This window comes from Cheilinus undulatus, linkage group 4 (genome assembly GCF_018320785.1).
Source record: "Cheilinus undulatus linkage group 4, ASM1832078v1, whole genome shotgun sequence".
NCBI lineage: Eukaryota > Metazoa > Chordata > Actinopteri > Labriformes > Labridae > Cheilinus > Cheilinus undulatus.
Window position 1 is genome coordinate 52,115,578 of NC_054868.1, and position 16,413 is coordinate 52,131,990.

Genomic DNA, 16,413 nt, shown 5'->3' on the forward strand with positions numbered 1-16,413 from the left:
AAAAGAGCAAAAAGTTGCAAAAATGGGTTGAAGTGGCAAAAACAGGCACAGAAAGTGGTAAAAGGGGATTGAAAAGTGGCAGAAATAGGTTTAAAGTGGCAAAAATTAGTGAAATGGGATTTGCAAGTGGGAAAACATGCTTTAAACTGGCAAAAATGGGTTAACTGGGGCAGATAAATTGGCAGAAATAGGTTGAACTGGTCAAAATGGGAATATCAAACAGTGAAATGTGGTTGAAATGGGAAAAAATGGGTGTAAAATATGATATAAAGGGATTGATAGTGGCAATAATGGGTCAACAGAGGCAAAACTATATGGATAGTGGCAAGAATTGGTTTAGAAGTAGCAAAACAGGCAGTATAAAGTGGTGAAAGGGTTTTAAATGGATAAAAATGGGTTTAGAGTGGCAAAAATTGTAGGTAATAAGGAATGCAAATGGGTTAAAATTTGGCGGGAATGGAGTAAAGTGGCAAAAATGGGTCCAAATTAGGCAAAATTTATGAAAAGTGGCAAATAATGGTAATGAAATTGGGTGAGAAAAAAAATCATTTCAAAAGTATTACCCATTTTTTAATGCATCTGGTGACCCCCTCTTAGTATTTCACGACCCCCAATGGGGTCCTGACCCCCAGGTTGAGAACCATTGCTGTAACGTACAATATTAGCCAAGCTTTTTTCTAAATATTGGTTGTATTTTCCTCCTTTAACTGCTTGTTAAAGCACACTTTGGTAAAACCATGTCAGCTTCTCCCTGAAGCCACATTGATGTAAGATAAGTCCAACACTGCTCCTTAATGTCTCATTTCACTTAGAGGATAAGTCAAAAGCAGAAATGTACCTTTTAACTGTTCCTTTATTTCCCTTTCAACCCATGTCAAGTTCATTTTTCTGTGATTGTGTTCATGTCATAATCTTTGATTCACTGAGAGTTTATTTTCTTTCAAAATAAATGCAGGTCTGTATCTAACTTTGCAAAGAAGAGGGATTCCCTAGAATCCCTTGCTGTCATCAGGCAAATCCATCTTGCAAAACTCCACTCTACAAAAATTGTGCCGAACCGTTTTTGGGTCTGGCCAATCAGCTTCTTTTGGAGGTGGTTGCTGGGCGGGATTAAGTTGTACTGGAAGCTGTTAGTAATAGCTGCCACAAGTGTAGGGATACCCTCAGCTGTAGCTGTAGAAAAGCAGCGTTTTATCAGAATTGTGCCACATTTATTTATGAAAACAAGTGCAAGGAGCCCAGTTGAATGCTTCTCTTGGTGTAGATGACATTTTCACAATTCTCTCAACATAGCTTGAAACAACAGATAGACAGCTTCATATATCCATTGCATGGATTTATTTCACATTCATCTGGGAAACCTTAAAGCGTTTGGGAAGGGAAGGACTCCAAAAAATTCTCAGTACCTGATTGGACAAATGTTCTGCCTGTCACATTCATGACGGACCAATCAGAAAAACAAGGCAACATGAGGTCGTACGCCTTCACAATTCATGTACAAATGCTGCTGTAGTATTAGAACAGTGGATGATGATGTGGCTAGAACTTACGCTGAGTCCAATCGTGAAAGAAGCAAAAACATTAGCTTCACAAAGAGAAGCGTCCAGCATACCTCTTTGCTCATGTTCAATAAAAAAAATGTGGCAAAATTCTAGAAAAAATGCCACTTTTCTCCAGCTACATCTGAGCTTCAACGATAGCAAACATTGTACACTCTTTCATTTTCATCTCAATGAGGCTTTCCTGGTTGAATAAATCTAAATAAATAAATACAGTACAATTGAACTCTGCCTGGAAAGAATGCAAACATATGCCGGAGCTCCCAATGTGGCTCTTTACTCTTGTTTTTAATAAAGAAATGTGTTTAAGTCCTGATAAAACTGCCACTGTGGCTACATCTTAGCTAATTGCTCCACCAGCAGCCACTGTACACATGGATCACCGTTACAAACACCGTCCCAGCCCTGTAACAAGTGCAAACTCTTCCCAAAGTAGCTCAGCAGACGAGTGAAAACTCCTTTTCTGTCATAAAAACCTTTCAGTGCTGCTCTTTGCTCTTTGTTTCATAAAAAAATGTTGACGTCTGGTGAGGTCAGGAAGTGGGGGACATCCATAAATGACTGGTAATGGAGGAAAGTTAGTACTTTAAAGCTCTAAATGAGCCTGTATGCTGCATTTATCATCAGAAAATGTCCACATACGAAAACGATTCCTACAGTTTACAAAAAAGTTATTTTTTTAACATCTTAACTGATTCACTTGGCATCAAGGCAATCAATATTACACTTTTTTCTGTCCTGCAGACCTCCTAGAGTCTAGAGGAGTTTTGTACTGAGCTAAGAGGCTAGCTGAGCCCCTTTAATATATAAAAATATCCTTATTATGTCATGAACATTCTTTTAATTGAAATGCTGATGCACTATCAAGAGAATAAACCTTGTGGAGTGAGTGACCGAGTGATGATGAGCGATTCATGACAGTCTGTTCTACACAATGACTCTTTTATGTTAGTCACTGTAGCTGGCTCCTGTTTGAGTACCAGTTTCCTTTCCTCCATACTTTGTTGTTATTTAACTCACATTTAAAAAGCCAATCAAATGAAGAGCTGTTTGGGAGCTGAACAACCAGCTCCACTGATCTGAGCCAAATGATCTGGATTTCTAAAAGGAGACGGATTTCAAATCACAACGAGAGAGACTGGATGGACATCAGCTGAGTAAATCTGGGCAAGATCAGAGTTTACTGAGCTAAACCATGACAACAGTGGACTAAAACAAACCAGACCTCTTTGTGGACATGAACCATACATGAGACTGCTCATCCAGGCTTTAGACAGAGGCTTATTTAATCCAAACCTACTGCTGTTTCCACGTGAGTTGTTTTTTTTTTTAACCTAAATATTGGCACACAAAGTAGCTTAAGAATTAAGACTATTTTTGCACTTTGAGTGCTTGGCATAGTCGTAAAAAGCACAAGACTTGGCCTTTTAGGTATCGTTTCTTCATGCAGAAATCGCTACCTGCCCCCCAACAGAAGTTCTGTTCTCTGCTGCTGCGTGACATCATCTTCAAAGAACTTATAGCTACATCCGAGCTAATCACTACATGGTAGCCATTACTAATGGCCTCCAGTACAACTAAACCCCACCCATAGAAGCTGCCTTGTTCTCCTCAAATGACACTGATTGGTTGAATGATGCAGACTGGACTTTTTCGAGATGGATTTGCCTGATGACATGCATGGATTCTGGCAGATGCATCTGCTTTGCAAGGTTTTGAGGATTTTGCTATCTGGCAAGTTTGACATCATGTCTTATATTGAAGATCTGCTATCTCATATTGACTTTTTTTGGAGTAACTATGGCTTTTTAATCACCATTGAGACATATGATATTGGAATTTTATCTAATAACTTATGATTTTTATCTCCTACTTATCTTTTTTTTAACAACTCTAATGTTTTTTCCTCTCAAAACTTTTAATTTCTAACTCATATTTGACTATGTGTCTCATAAAGGCTCAACGTTAAATGAGAAGCCAGATACGGACGGAGCCTTCTGTCCGTGCTCCGTGTTCATTTCGTCCGTATTTCTGCACGTTTCTATAAAGCTTACGGATAAGGGCCAAATGGAGCAGTACCACCGGAAACTGTGGGGGCAGTGTTGCTGTCACTACCTGATACGCAGAACTTTGAGGAAAAGTTGTGCGAGTTAGCCCCCAACAACGCTGCCTCTGTTTTTATCTTTTATGAAGGAGGTACATTATCAATATCTCCTCCACAGTCGCCATGTTTGTTTTTGAGTTTGTTGTTGTCATAAACTTTTGACTCTGGGCTGCCCCCCCCCCATGGATGTATTGGTTAACATCCATGCCAACGTAAAGGACGCATGGAAGTATGTGAGCAGTGACGGTAACATCGTTTGAAAAGGACGTATACATTTTTGTACGTAAAGGGAGTATAAATGGGTCTTTAGACCCTGCAAGCACATATGAGGACGTTACATTTTGGCTGTCCTACGACAAAATAATTATTCATTTCTGCTTGTAGATTTTTTGAGATCATGTCAACTGACGTTTAAGTCATTTGCTTGAAATGTTTGGAGAATTTGCTGTTTGGATATTTTGAGGAATTTGCGTGGAAAATGTCAAGTATGTTCATGGAAATGAAGGGAATGATAGGGGAAAATGCTTTGATCTGTTTTTTTTTGCATTTTCATGGGAATTTGAGAAATGTATATGTAATTTTTTTTTTTTTTTTAAATTTAATTACATTTTATTGAAATTTCGAAGAATTTGTTTGGATGTTTCCTTCATTTTCATGGATTTTTTTGGGGGGAGAATTTATCCTGTAAATGTTTTTGAATTTACAAAGATATTTTAGGGGGAATACATTTGATATTTGGGGAATTTGCATGGAATTCTGTGGCAAAATTTGTATTGGAAATTTTAGCCTTTATGGAAAATATTTCCATAAAGACTTTTAAAACATATTATACAGTACTTTCTATGGGATATTGTAGAAATATGTTTAAGAATTTTCACAGAAATTTTAGGTACTTTCTTTGAAGACTAGGGTGATTATTTTACTCTTTCTTCTCCAAAATAAGTGGGAGAAACTAAAAGTCCTTTCCAAAGAAAATCTCAGTAGCCAGGAAAATATACAATATTTATGTCATAGTTTTGACTTGGTTGTGAATTTAGATTTAGAATTCTGACTTTTGTTTAATAAATTGAATGTATTTTTATTGTTTGAACTTTTTGGTCTTATGATATTTAATTTTTATTTCATAGTTTCTGATTTTTGTCAATCAATTCTGCATTTTAATTTCATAATTGTGAGTAAGTTCCTCATAATACAAGATTCCATAATTCCAGATTTTTTCTTATTGATGTCTCCGTAGCTTTATCATAAGTTAGACTTTTCTCCTTGTAATTATGACTTTGTGTGCCATCATATTAACATTTTGTGATGATTTTTACCTCTTTTCTTATATTTGTGGCTTCAGAATTTTTTTAAATCAATGTTCAGCTTTCATATGTACTTTCTATTTTACTGGCAGGGATGGGCTTCCATACATTCAGCCTGTGTCTAGACGTAAAAGTTTGCAACACAAATAAACTTGAAGATGTAGTGGTAAAATATTATCCAAGGCTTTTTGTTGGGTTAGTATGACCTTTGCATTTTGAAATCCTGACTTCAGTGTTGCTTGTGAAAGCTTTTAAGGTGGTACTTTTGCTTCTTTTTATGTGCAGAACGCTCCGTCTGCTGCTGCCTCACAAATAATACATCTGTCATAAATGCATGACCTACATCGAAACGCAATCTACACTATTTCACGCGAGCTGTCATATCCTGCACCATCACACTGTTTCATTGAGCGCTTTGCACCGAGTTGATCTAAAATAGGACATCATGTATGACAGTGGTTGGAGAGGAAGAATGTGCCTGCAGCCTGACTGTATGCACACACGCCTGAACATCTGGATGGGGGCGCTGTGACAATAAATGCCCAGAGAGCGTGGCGCTATACATCTGACACAGGAGAATTATAGAGTTAATAGTATTTGGCATGACAGAGAGAGAGAGGGAGCGCAGTGCCGTGCCTGAATGCAGTCTCATCCTGTTTAGTATTCACTGTGCGCAGCGCCTCCAGGCCCCGGAGGGCTCACCTGCCCCGAGTCTAGACGCACTATCACACAGCTTCACGCGGCGGGATCGAACCGGCGGCACCCAGGCTCTACTGTCCGTGAAGGAAAAAGCCACCCAAGGGAGAAGGCACTCCGGTGAGTAGAGAGAGTGGGTCGAGTGGGTGGACTGGTGGGTGGGGCTCAGACAGTCGGGTCGGCTGGGGACGCGCTGCCTGTCTACCTGCCTGCAGCGGCTCAATCAAGCTGTAATCCCGTTACTTCTCGCGATGTAATCTGATTACTTCCACTTTTAATACCTGATGTGCCACATAACTCATTGTGCAGGCTGTACTCGCCATAAAAAAATATTTCTAGCGTCTTTTAAAGGTAGATCAAGACAAAATAAACAATGAAGATGGTTTAAATAGATTTTTAAAAATAAAAGCAAAAAAATTAACAACAAACTCCGGTGATTTCAATGATCTTGCTTTTGTTTTGATAGGATAAAATCACGATATTTTCACTGAGAATGCTCAAAAATAAAGTTTGGCGCCATTTCTCATACAAAGTTTGTGCTTTTGCGAAGTACATTTAAGAAATAGAGTAGGGGTGGAAAATGTATGGCGTTTTTCAACTCTATTGGTATATTTTCAGATTAGACATAGTGTTAGACTTACTAAAAGTGCTGTCCAATCGTTGCAAAAATATCTCAGTCATGATTATTTTGAATGATATTGATGTTTTTGACTAAAAAATACAATCAAATCACTTTGATGTTAAAATGAAAACAAATTTCTGCAGAGAAAGTCTCACAATTAATGAAATGGGGATCACCTGAGTGCAGTCACTGTGTCCCAAGTGCAGGTGTGCAAAGTGGGGGGGCAGGGTGGGCGGTCGACCCCCCGCCCAATTGTTGAAAAATGCGTGTTAAAGTGCCCTCTTTGGAAGCAAAACGCACTCTAAGGCGCCCTCTTGGCAGCCAAAACACACGTTAAAGTGCCCTCTTGGGAGCCAAAATGCGTGTTAAAGTGCCCTCTTGGGATCCAGAATGTGTGTTAAAGTGCCTTCTTGGGAGCCAAAACGTGTGGTAAAGTGCCCTTCTGGTTGGCAAAACACACTAATATGCCCCCTTGGCTGGTTAAAAAATGATTAACTGCCCTCTTGGGTGGCAAAAAGCCATGTTTAAGTACCCTCCTCATTGGCAAAACACACTAAACTGCCTTCTTGGACCAAGACATACTATGAAACTTTACTGTTGCAATGACTTTTATGTTGGGCCCTTTTTTTATCTATATTGAGCCAGAACTATATCTCACAGAACCAGTTTGGATTATCTGGAGCTAAAATGGTGCTAAAATGCACTAGAATACAGGAAATGGCAACTACTTAATTAAAAATGTTCTGGGTGAAGCCCCCCAGACCCCCAAGGGATTTATTTATTTATTTGTATTCTTCACAGTCCATCGTTGAATCTACACAGTTCTTGTGGATGCTGATCCTAACTACAAACTAACTTGAGTAGTCTGTCTAGTTAGTCTGTTTTAAGGCTTTATAATGTGCCATTTGTATAACATATAAACATGTCTAAAGTGCCCTTGAAAACACACCAAACTTAGTGCCCTCTTCAGTGGCGAGAACGCGTTGTATGTGTATGTTGTATGCGCCCTTTTTTTTCTTTTTGCTCCTGACCTTGAAAAAGTCTGTGCACACCACTGCCCAAGTGATTGTAGCATAAAGACACCTGTGTCTGGAAGGTCTGGTCACTGGTTAATCAGTATTCCTGGCTACCATTACACTGCTAAGACAAAAGAACACTCCAAGCAACTCATAGAATATGTTATTGAAAAGTACAAGTCAGGGGATGTATATAAGAATGTCCAAGGCTCTGAACATCCCCCAGAGTTCAGTTAAATCCATCATGAAGAAATGAAGGAATATGTCACATGTGTAAATCTGCCTAGATCAGGCCGTCCTCACAAACTGAGTGAGCGTGCAAGAAGAAGACTAGTGAGATAGTCCACTAAGACACCTATGACTACTTTGAAGGAGTTACAAGCTTTCTTACCAGTCAGCTTTGTGGGAGAGTGGCCACTGTTGAAGAAAACTCAGATTAAATCTGGACTAGAGTTCACCAACAGGCATGTGGGAGACTCCATGGTCAAAAGGAAGAAAGTTATTTGGTCTGATGAGACCAAAATTGAGCTCTTTGGACATCATACAACATGCCAAACATTGCACATCATCAAAAACGCACCATCCCCACTCGGAAGCATGGCGGTGGCAACATTATGCTTTGGGGATGCTTCTCAGCAGCTGGCCCTTGAAGGCTTGTAAAGGTTGACCTCAATCCAATAGAGAACTTGAATCTGGAAATAAAAAGGACTGTTCACGCCTGATCCCTGTGCAAACTGACAGAGCTTGAGCAGTTTTGCAAAGAAGAATAGAGTAAAACTGCAGTGTCTAGATGTCCAAGCAGCACAAAGGTGGCTCTAATAAATACTGACTTCAAGAGGGTGAATATTTATGCAGTCACTTATTTTACATCACAGAAAGGGATTATAAGCTCAGCCTTAAATAAAAAGCAGTGTAGTTAACCCAGGGTGAATTCAGGGTGGTTGTGACATGGTTGAATCTGATGGATGGTGTATTTTCTCATGTGGTTAGTGAAAATAAAACCTGTGTTTCTCAGCCCAGTCAGAGATACCTATTAATGATGCCCTCAATGCTTTGACATCATATAAATGATGCATGGGCAACAATCTAAAATGACACTGAGGCACAGCTTATCCGAGGTAGTCCAAGGACTGACATGTGACAAACGCAGATACCATCATAAACTTGAAATATTTGGGTTTAAGTCAAAATTAAAGACTTTATTTCTTAGAATTCTGAGGTCAGAATGAGAATTCTGAGATCAAAGTTAGAATTCCGAGATCAAAGTTAAAATTCCAAGATCAAGGACTTCTGACATCAAATGCAGAATCCTAAGGTCAAAGTTAGAGTTCCATATTAAAGTTAAAATTACAAGATCAAAGAATTCTGAGATCAAAGTTATGATTTGAGATAAGTTGTAATTCCTTTATCAAAGTTGTAATTATGAGACCAGACCTTTGAGATCAAGTTAGAATTCCGAGATCAAAGTTAGAATTCCGAGAACCTTAGAACTCTGAGATCAAAGCGAGAACTCTGAGATCAAAAAAAGAAGTATGAGATCAAAGATGTAATTCTGAGGTCAAAAAAATCTGGTATCATTGTAAGAATTATGAGGTCAAATTAGAATTCTGAGATCTAAGTTAGAATTCTGAGATTAAAAAAAGAATTCGTAAGTCAAAGATTAAATTCCGAAATCAGAGTAAGAATTCTGACATCAAAGCTAGAATTCTGATATCAAAGTTAGAGTTTTGACATCAAAGTCAGACTTCTCAGATCAAAGTTAGAATTGTGATATCAAAGTTAGAATAATGATATCAACGTTAGAATTCTGACATCAAAGTTGGAATTACTTAGGATCCGGAAATAAAGTTAGAATTCCAAAATTGTAGTTAGAATTCAAGATTGAAGTTAGAATTCTGAGATAAAAGTAAGAATTCTGAGATCGATATTAGGATTAGATATTAAAGTTAGAATTTCAAGATTGAAGTTAGAATTCTGAGATTGAAGTAAGAATTCTGAGATCAAAGTTGGGATCGGATATTTAGAGAAGAATTTCAAGATTGAAATTAGAATTCTGAGATAAAATTCTGTTATCAAAGTTAGAATCCAGGATTAAAGTTAGAATTCTGAAATTGAAGTAAGAATTCTAAGATCAAGGATGGAATCCAGGATTAAAGTTAGAATTCTGAGATTGAAGTAAGAATTCTGAGATCAAAGTTAGAATCTGGGATTAAAGTTAGAATTCTGAGATTGAAGTAAGAATTCTGAGATCAAAGTTAGAATCTGGGATTAAAGGTAGAATTCTGAGATTGAAGTTGGAATTCTGAGATCAAAGTTATCAAAATTAGAATCCGGTATTAAAGTAAGAATTCTGAGATTGAAGTTAGAATTGTGAGATCAAAGTTAGAAATCTGAAATCAAACTTAGAATACTAAGCTCAAAGTTAGAATTCTGATATCAAAGTAAGAATCTGAAATAAAAGTCAAAGCTCTAAAATGAAAATTAGAATCCGAGATTAAAGTAAGAATTCTGAGATAAAATTCTGATATCAAAGTTAGAATCCAGGATTAAAGTTAGAATTCTGAGATTGAAGTAAGAATTCTGAGATCAAAGTTAGAATCTGGGATTAAAGGTAGAATTCTGAGATTGAAGATGGAATTCTAAGATCAAAGTTATCAAAGTTAGAATCCGGTATTAAAGTAAGAATTCTGAGATTGAAGTTAGAATTCTGAGATCAAAATTAGAAATCTGAAATCAAACTTAGAATACTAAGCTCAAAGTTAGAATTCTGATATCAAAGTAAGAATCTGAAATAAAAGAACTCTAAAATGAAAATTAGAATCCGAATTTTTTTTTTAAAAGTTTCTCCAATATTATTTTTATCAGTGGCCCTGATTCCCTTCCCTACAATCATCCTGAATTTACCCTACATCTTGTTTCGCCTGACGTATACTGAGTCCTGAAATCACTGTAGCCTTCATAAGGTGCAGAGGAAATTCCAGTACGTGTTAAAGAAGTGAGACGACGCACACCGCCACCACACCTGTCTGTCTCTCTGTCTGTCTACCTGTCTGTCTGTCTCGCCGATCGGTAGCTCTGCGATCTGTCTGCAACCCCTGGGAGAGTTACAAAAAATCCCCGCTCTGGCTCCTCTGCGCCCCCCCCCCGATCGCTCCGCGCTCATCTCCCCTCTCTCCTCGCCTTGCATGTTTGAGTGCGTGCACATGAAAGTATATGCATGAATTGTGTGCGTGCTCCGGCTGCTGGTTCTCACACACAGCATACATACATACAGTCAGTCAGTCACAATGAATGGCTGCCTGTAGCTAGGCGGAGGGAGACACTACACCGCTTATTCAACGCTGGTCCTCCATTGAAACACTTTCCAGCGGAATACAGCCGAGGGGGTAAGTTGAGCACGGCGGGTCAACGAGGACAACGGTACGGGCTCGGCCGTTGGGACGAGTCGGCCGATTGTCGCGAGACCCCAACTGTCCCTGAATGTTTGTGTGCGGCGGGGGGTACCTTCTTAAATTCGGGTATAAGGGCGCTGTATGGTCTGCGGCGGTTTTCGCTTTGTTGTTTTGTTGTATTTTAAGAGGATGAGGTGGTAAAGTTGTGCTAGCCACTATGGGGGATGGGCTCATGGGGACAGACCAAACTTTAACCACTTCACCGGCTTCACTCACTCTTCGCCGCGGGCTGTCCCCCCCCTCCTTTCCCCCCGGTGAGTGAAGTCCTCCGCGTCTTCTCCATTCTCCCGCATTCCTCAACTTTCTCAACAAAAACTTAAAAGATGCTGAATTTACCACTCAGCAGCTCGCCTAACACCCGACTGTCCCGTCGGTAAACGGGTTAAGATTTTACAGCCAGCCCCCTACTTTCTTTTCCCCTCCTCTTCTCTCTCTTCTCGCCTCGCCATGCCGGATCCATCCGTCTGTCTCGCCCACAGTTGCAGCGCATTTGTGTCCCGGGATGACCTGTTGATGTCGGGTAAAGATGGAGGGCCAGTGTCGCCCTCCGCTCCACTCTGTTGAAAGAAATAACAGTTTAAGATTGGAGTTCGGACAAGTGAAAGCAGCCCGTGTGGCTTCCTGGGTGCTCTCCTTTTAGTGGGGATTTAATAAATAATTTATTCGCTGTGATATATCATAAGCGACATTTTGAAGAGGGGGGAACAACGTGTGTCTGTCCCGTATCGGTTGCTGCCATTCGGCTGTTGGAGGAGGAGGGAACTCGGTGTAAGCGGACAACGAAAGAGAAGACTGGGAGAACTGCTGAATATTTCATCCCCTTGACTATTTTTGTGGCAGTCAGATTTCGTGTCCCCCTCGGTGCCTCGGACGGTTGTGCGTGTTGGAAGGGGAATCTGGCATTACAAAAAAAAAAAAAAAAAGGAGAGCTGCTGTCTTTTTTTGTCCTTTTTTCCGTTGCTGCACTCCCCGCTCCTTCCCCTCTCTCCCTCCCTCCCTTCGCGGAAAGCACGCACACACCGGCCCGGGCCATCCGAGGACTCCCAAATCCTGCCGGGCATCGAGGCTGGCACACGGCGGGGCACAGAGAGCTCTCTGCCCGGTCTGACTGCCTTGCTTGCCCCGCTGCCGGCGGGCTGTTTCTCTTTCGAGGCGTCTTCCGGCGAGACATCGGCTCTGCTAGACTTTCATGTGAGATTAATTGATGTATAATTCATGCGTATAAATAACATTTCGTTTTTGAAGTTTGAGCTCTAGGGAGGCTACTCTGTAGCCACAATTAGGTGCACACGAGTGTCGCTAAATATTGTCTTCTTCAGCCTCAAATGTTTCTTAAACTTACAGCCACACATAACTGGAATTAATTCAGTGTAATATAAAGGCATGTTAACGCTGTAAATGTATAGTTGAAGTGTTTTACTAATGCCACTGCTAGCCTTAGCGTTAGCTTGCTACTAGCTAACAGGCCACCTTTAACCCCCCTTAACCAGGAAATTGAATATGATTAGGAAGTGATTGATGTTGATATCACAAGCATGTGCGAGCATTGATGCAAATGGGTGCTTTGATTGATTATATGCCCTCAAGCCGGCTGCGATGATCAAGTTACTTCTAGGTATTTGGGAGCTACCTGGAGCATGTGGTTTGTCTCTGTAGACAGAGTTTATATCACTGGAGATTATAGTTTTTTTCTCAGTATATTTCCAGGAACTGTCTCACATTTTACAGACTGAGAAGAGTTAACTTTGTCAAAACTCCTTGCAAAATGAAACAGCAGTCAAAACCACACATTCTTCCTAACACTCCTTACTCCAAAAAAGCACAGCTCTGATGAATAGATATTTAATAATTCCTAGGGGAAATTTAAGCATCCAGATGCACCTTTAAAGACACTATATATGAAGCAATTAAAACAAATAGGGATGCACAATATTATCTGCATGATGTCGGCAGATATAACCTTAAAAATTGAGTTATTCTTTCGGCAGATATGGACTTTTCTTCTGATATTTACAACCAGTATTTTGGCTATAAAAATCTACAGATATCAGCTATAAATATTGGACAGAAACAAATAAGCTAGTACAGTTTTAGGCTGCGCCAACAGACCTTTGTCAACATTCCTTACACTTAAATGTGTTTTTACCTCTGCCAAGGAGGTTATGTGATCAGTTGGGTTTGTTAGTTAGTTTGTTAGTTTGTTAGCAACATAACTCAAAAAGTTATGGACGGATTTTCATGAAATTTTCAGGAAATGTCAGAAATGGCATAAAGAAGAACTGATTAGATTTTGGGAGTGATCTGGATCACCGCCTGGATTCAGGAATTTTTTAAAGGATTCTTCATTATTGGGAGATAGGGCTAATGGCGGAGGTCTGTGCTGTTACCACTTTACACCAGGAGATGGCGGACATGAGTAACTTCAACCCCAGCAGTATTTTGGGTGTGTTTCTATTCAAAGTTTCGGCGTTTATAGAGTTTGACAGACGCACGCCCGGTCGAGGAGACTGCCATGACTTCCAGTCGTCCGGTGAGACCATTGGTGAGATTGTCAGTGCATCTGTTAGCACCGACAGGCAATGTTTCCACCCCACCGGGGAGGGAGTAATCGGCGAATGCCATGGTGGGGGGCACATGAGGACGGATCCAGGAATGTTTTGAAAGGATTCTTCACTATTGGGAGATAGGGCTAATAGTGGAGGTCTGCGCTCTGTGGGTGTTTTGCTAGTTAATGACTGAAATTTGTTAGTTTGTTTATACTCACACTTCAAATTGTGTCTTTTAAGGACTGAAATTTCAGGTCTTAGCTGAACTACTTTTAGATATCGGTATCAATGTCCGCTAAAATTATTTTTTAATTATCTGCATATTCAATAACGGCAAAAATCCAATATTGTGCATCCCTACTAGAACGATAGACAGATACTTAATTAATCCATAGGGAAAATCAAGCATCCAGTAGCAGCTTTAAAGACATCTTATACTTGTAGAAACAAAACCAATAGGGGTGCACAATACTATCAGTATAATATTGGCAGATATTACCTGAAAAAGTTTATTTTTTACTGGTAGATATGAAAAAATCTGCTATTATTCATGACCCGTATCCCTGCCATAAAATCTGCCTTTATTGGCCGTACAAAGAAATAAGTTTGGAGTTTTTAGGCTGGATCAACAGATGTGTGACAGCTGAAGTCTTTTGCTTTTTTTTCATTATCATTCCTTACACTTTAAAGTGTAAATAAATGTGTTCATTTGTTTGGATATCGTCAAAAATCCAATATGGTGCATCCCTAGTATATAAATAGACAGATACTTTAATAATCCTGAGGGAAGTTCAAGCAACCAGTATCAGCTTTCAAGACACATGATATGAAACATCTTATTTGAGTAAAACAAAACAAAATAAGATTAAATAAAATCCCCTTCAGTGATTAACAGGTCTTGGATTTAAGTTTATAAACTGAAGTAAATGAAAAGTCTTGTTTTTACTAACTTTAACTTTAACTGTAGTTAGTAGTAGTTAGTTTGTAGGGCTGTGCAGTCAATCAGAAATTAGATTAAATCACCATATGCTGCAATTTTGAAACTGCAGAATGTGTAGTATTTCTTTGACCTGAAATTTGTGTCAAAATACCAGTTTTAAACTTTTTTTGGCAGCAGAGATGTTATGCATGACATATCATGCAGTCATTCAAGTGGCAATTTTTTAGAATAGTCTATAAAAAAATCCTACTTTCATTTTTGTACTTTTTACCTCCGCCAAGGAGGTTATGTGATCAGGTGGGTTAGTTAGTTAGTTAGTTAGTTAGTTAGTCAGTTAGTCAGTTAGTTAGTTAGCTAGCTAGCGAGCAACATAACTCCAAACATTATGGACGGATTTTCATGAAATTTTCAGAAAGTGTCAGAAATGGCATAAGGAAGAACTGATTAGATTTTGGGACTGATCCCATTCACCATCTGGATCCAGGAATTTTTAAAAGGATTCTTCACTATTGGGAGATGGGGCTAATGGCAGAGGTCTGCGCTCTCTAAGTGCTTTTCTAGTTTCTTATAAAATAATGAGAATTACAAAAACCCTGCAATGCACCAATCATATCCAATTTGCAGTACGAGTCCAAATCATCATAATCAGATAATTTTGAAGACTTATCAGCCCTTGTTTAGGAATAAAAGAGTTAAGAAATAATCGCATATCAAATCGAAATTGCAATATGGGAGAAAAAAATTGCAATTAGATTATTTTTCCAAAATCGTTCAGCCCTATTACTTCAACATATCCTATCAAGTCTTTCTTTTCACAGCGTACTGATAGAAAAGGGGCATTTAATTTGCAACAAAAAAATGTCACATGCCTTAAATCTGTGACCATTTGCAGCACATATTATAGAATACGTTTTTACCAGACCTTCATTAGACCTGTGTAAAAATTAAAAACAGTTTTATGACGGTTGTGCTGGTCCAACATGAATCTGTACCAGCTTCTAAGGCAGGGGTTCTCAGCCCGCGACCCCAAAAATAAAGGTGTGAGAGACCGGGGACCCCACTGTGAGATTAGTCATGTGCAGACTTACATTTCAAGGTTTATTTGAAACATTACTTTGGTTTCAGCATATATCACAACAAATAACAGTCTTTTATATTCAATTTAACCAGTTTAATGCTTTTTTAAATTTAAAATGAAAAATATACAATTTGAAATCATTTTGAAATATTCTTTGGTTTTTAGAAGGCATCTGGTGACCCCCTCTAAGTCTCTCATGACCCCCAGGTTGAGAACCTCTGTTCTAAGGTACCAGTGTCTGAATAAGTAATTAGAAGTTTTCACGTGTCCAGGAGAAGAACAAGACAAAGAGCTGTATCCTAAAACACCAGGGTAGCTGAACAACTGGAATGCCTTATGTTTCTATCTAACAGCATCATGAAAAGTGATATTATCAATTCAAAAGCATTCAGGTATTTTGTGGAACCAAGTTTCCTTTCATCCCTTTGGTGATGTGTCATGTTTTTGTCCTAAAATAGCCTGCAGCACTGCTAGAAGTGTGCCCTATTCCATGTACTATGTGGAAAAACCCAGTAAAGTCACCTATTTGAGTAAATTAGAAACAGAACAGGGAAAATCAGCTAACAAAAGAAATATTTATTCATTACTGCAGCTGAACTGACACGTAATTGAAGTGCTCTTCACATTGAGTTTGCATAGCTGCAGCATGACTGAGACAGATTGATAATCAGGGTGCTGCATTTTGAATGCCGCTGTTAAAGTGTGCTAGATGATTTTTTAGTGCACAGAGGTTTGCACATGTGTGATTTAGATTATATCTGAGTAAGACCAGGGGAATTGGCCTTAGCAGTGTGGGGTGATGTTGATTGTGTGGATCGATCTATTCTGAGTGAGTGATGGGGAAAATATGTTATTCTTAACAGCTGTAATAGCATTAATGCCAAAGCTGGCTGCACCCTACGTGATTTTCTGAACCTTTTTTTTTGTAAAGATTTATTTTCAGGGATGCCAGAGTGGACAATGACATGCAGGAAAGGAGCCACAGGCCAGACTTAAATTCAAGCAGCCGGTCCACAGGGCACAACCTAACTGCTAGACCATCTGTGCCAAGATTGTTTAATTTTAACTGGTTTTAAAAATGTGGGAAGCCACAGAC

At 39.2% G+C, this 16,413-nt stretch overlaps 1 protein-coding gene across 2 annotated transcripts in view; it reads left to right on the forward strand.

Annotated features, from left to right (window-relative positions):
• Window positions 1–10,542: 10,542 nt before the first annotated feature.
• nacc1b (nucleus accumbens associated 1, BEN and BTB (POZ) domain containing b) overlaps window positions 10,543–16,413 on the forward strand; it is a 42,455-nt gene continuing 36,584 nt past the window's right edge. Inside the window, exon 1 of one of the 2 annotated variants that reach the window (XM_041785650.1) lies at window positions 10,543–10,687. The gene's annotated coding sequence lies outside the window, so the exon portion shown is untranslated. Of the gene's footprint in view, window positions 10,688–11,860; window positions 11,945–16,413 lie in introns of those variants that run through there. The other variant, XM_041785651.1, reaches the window with a different exon arrangement.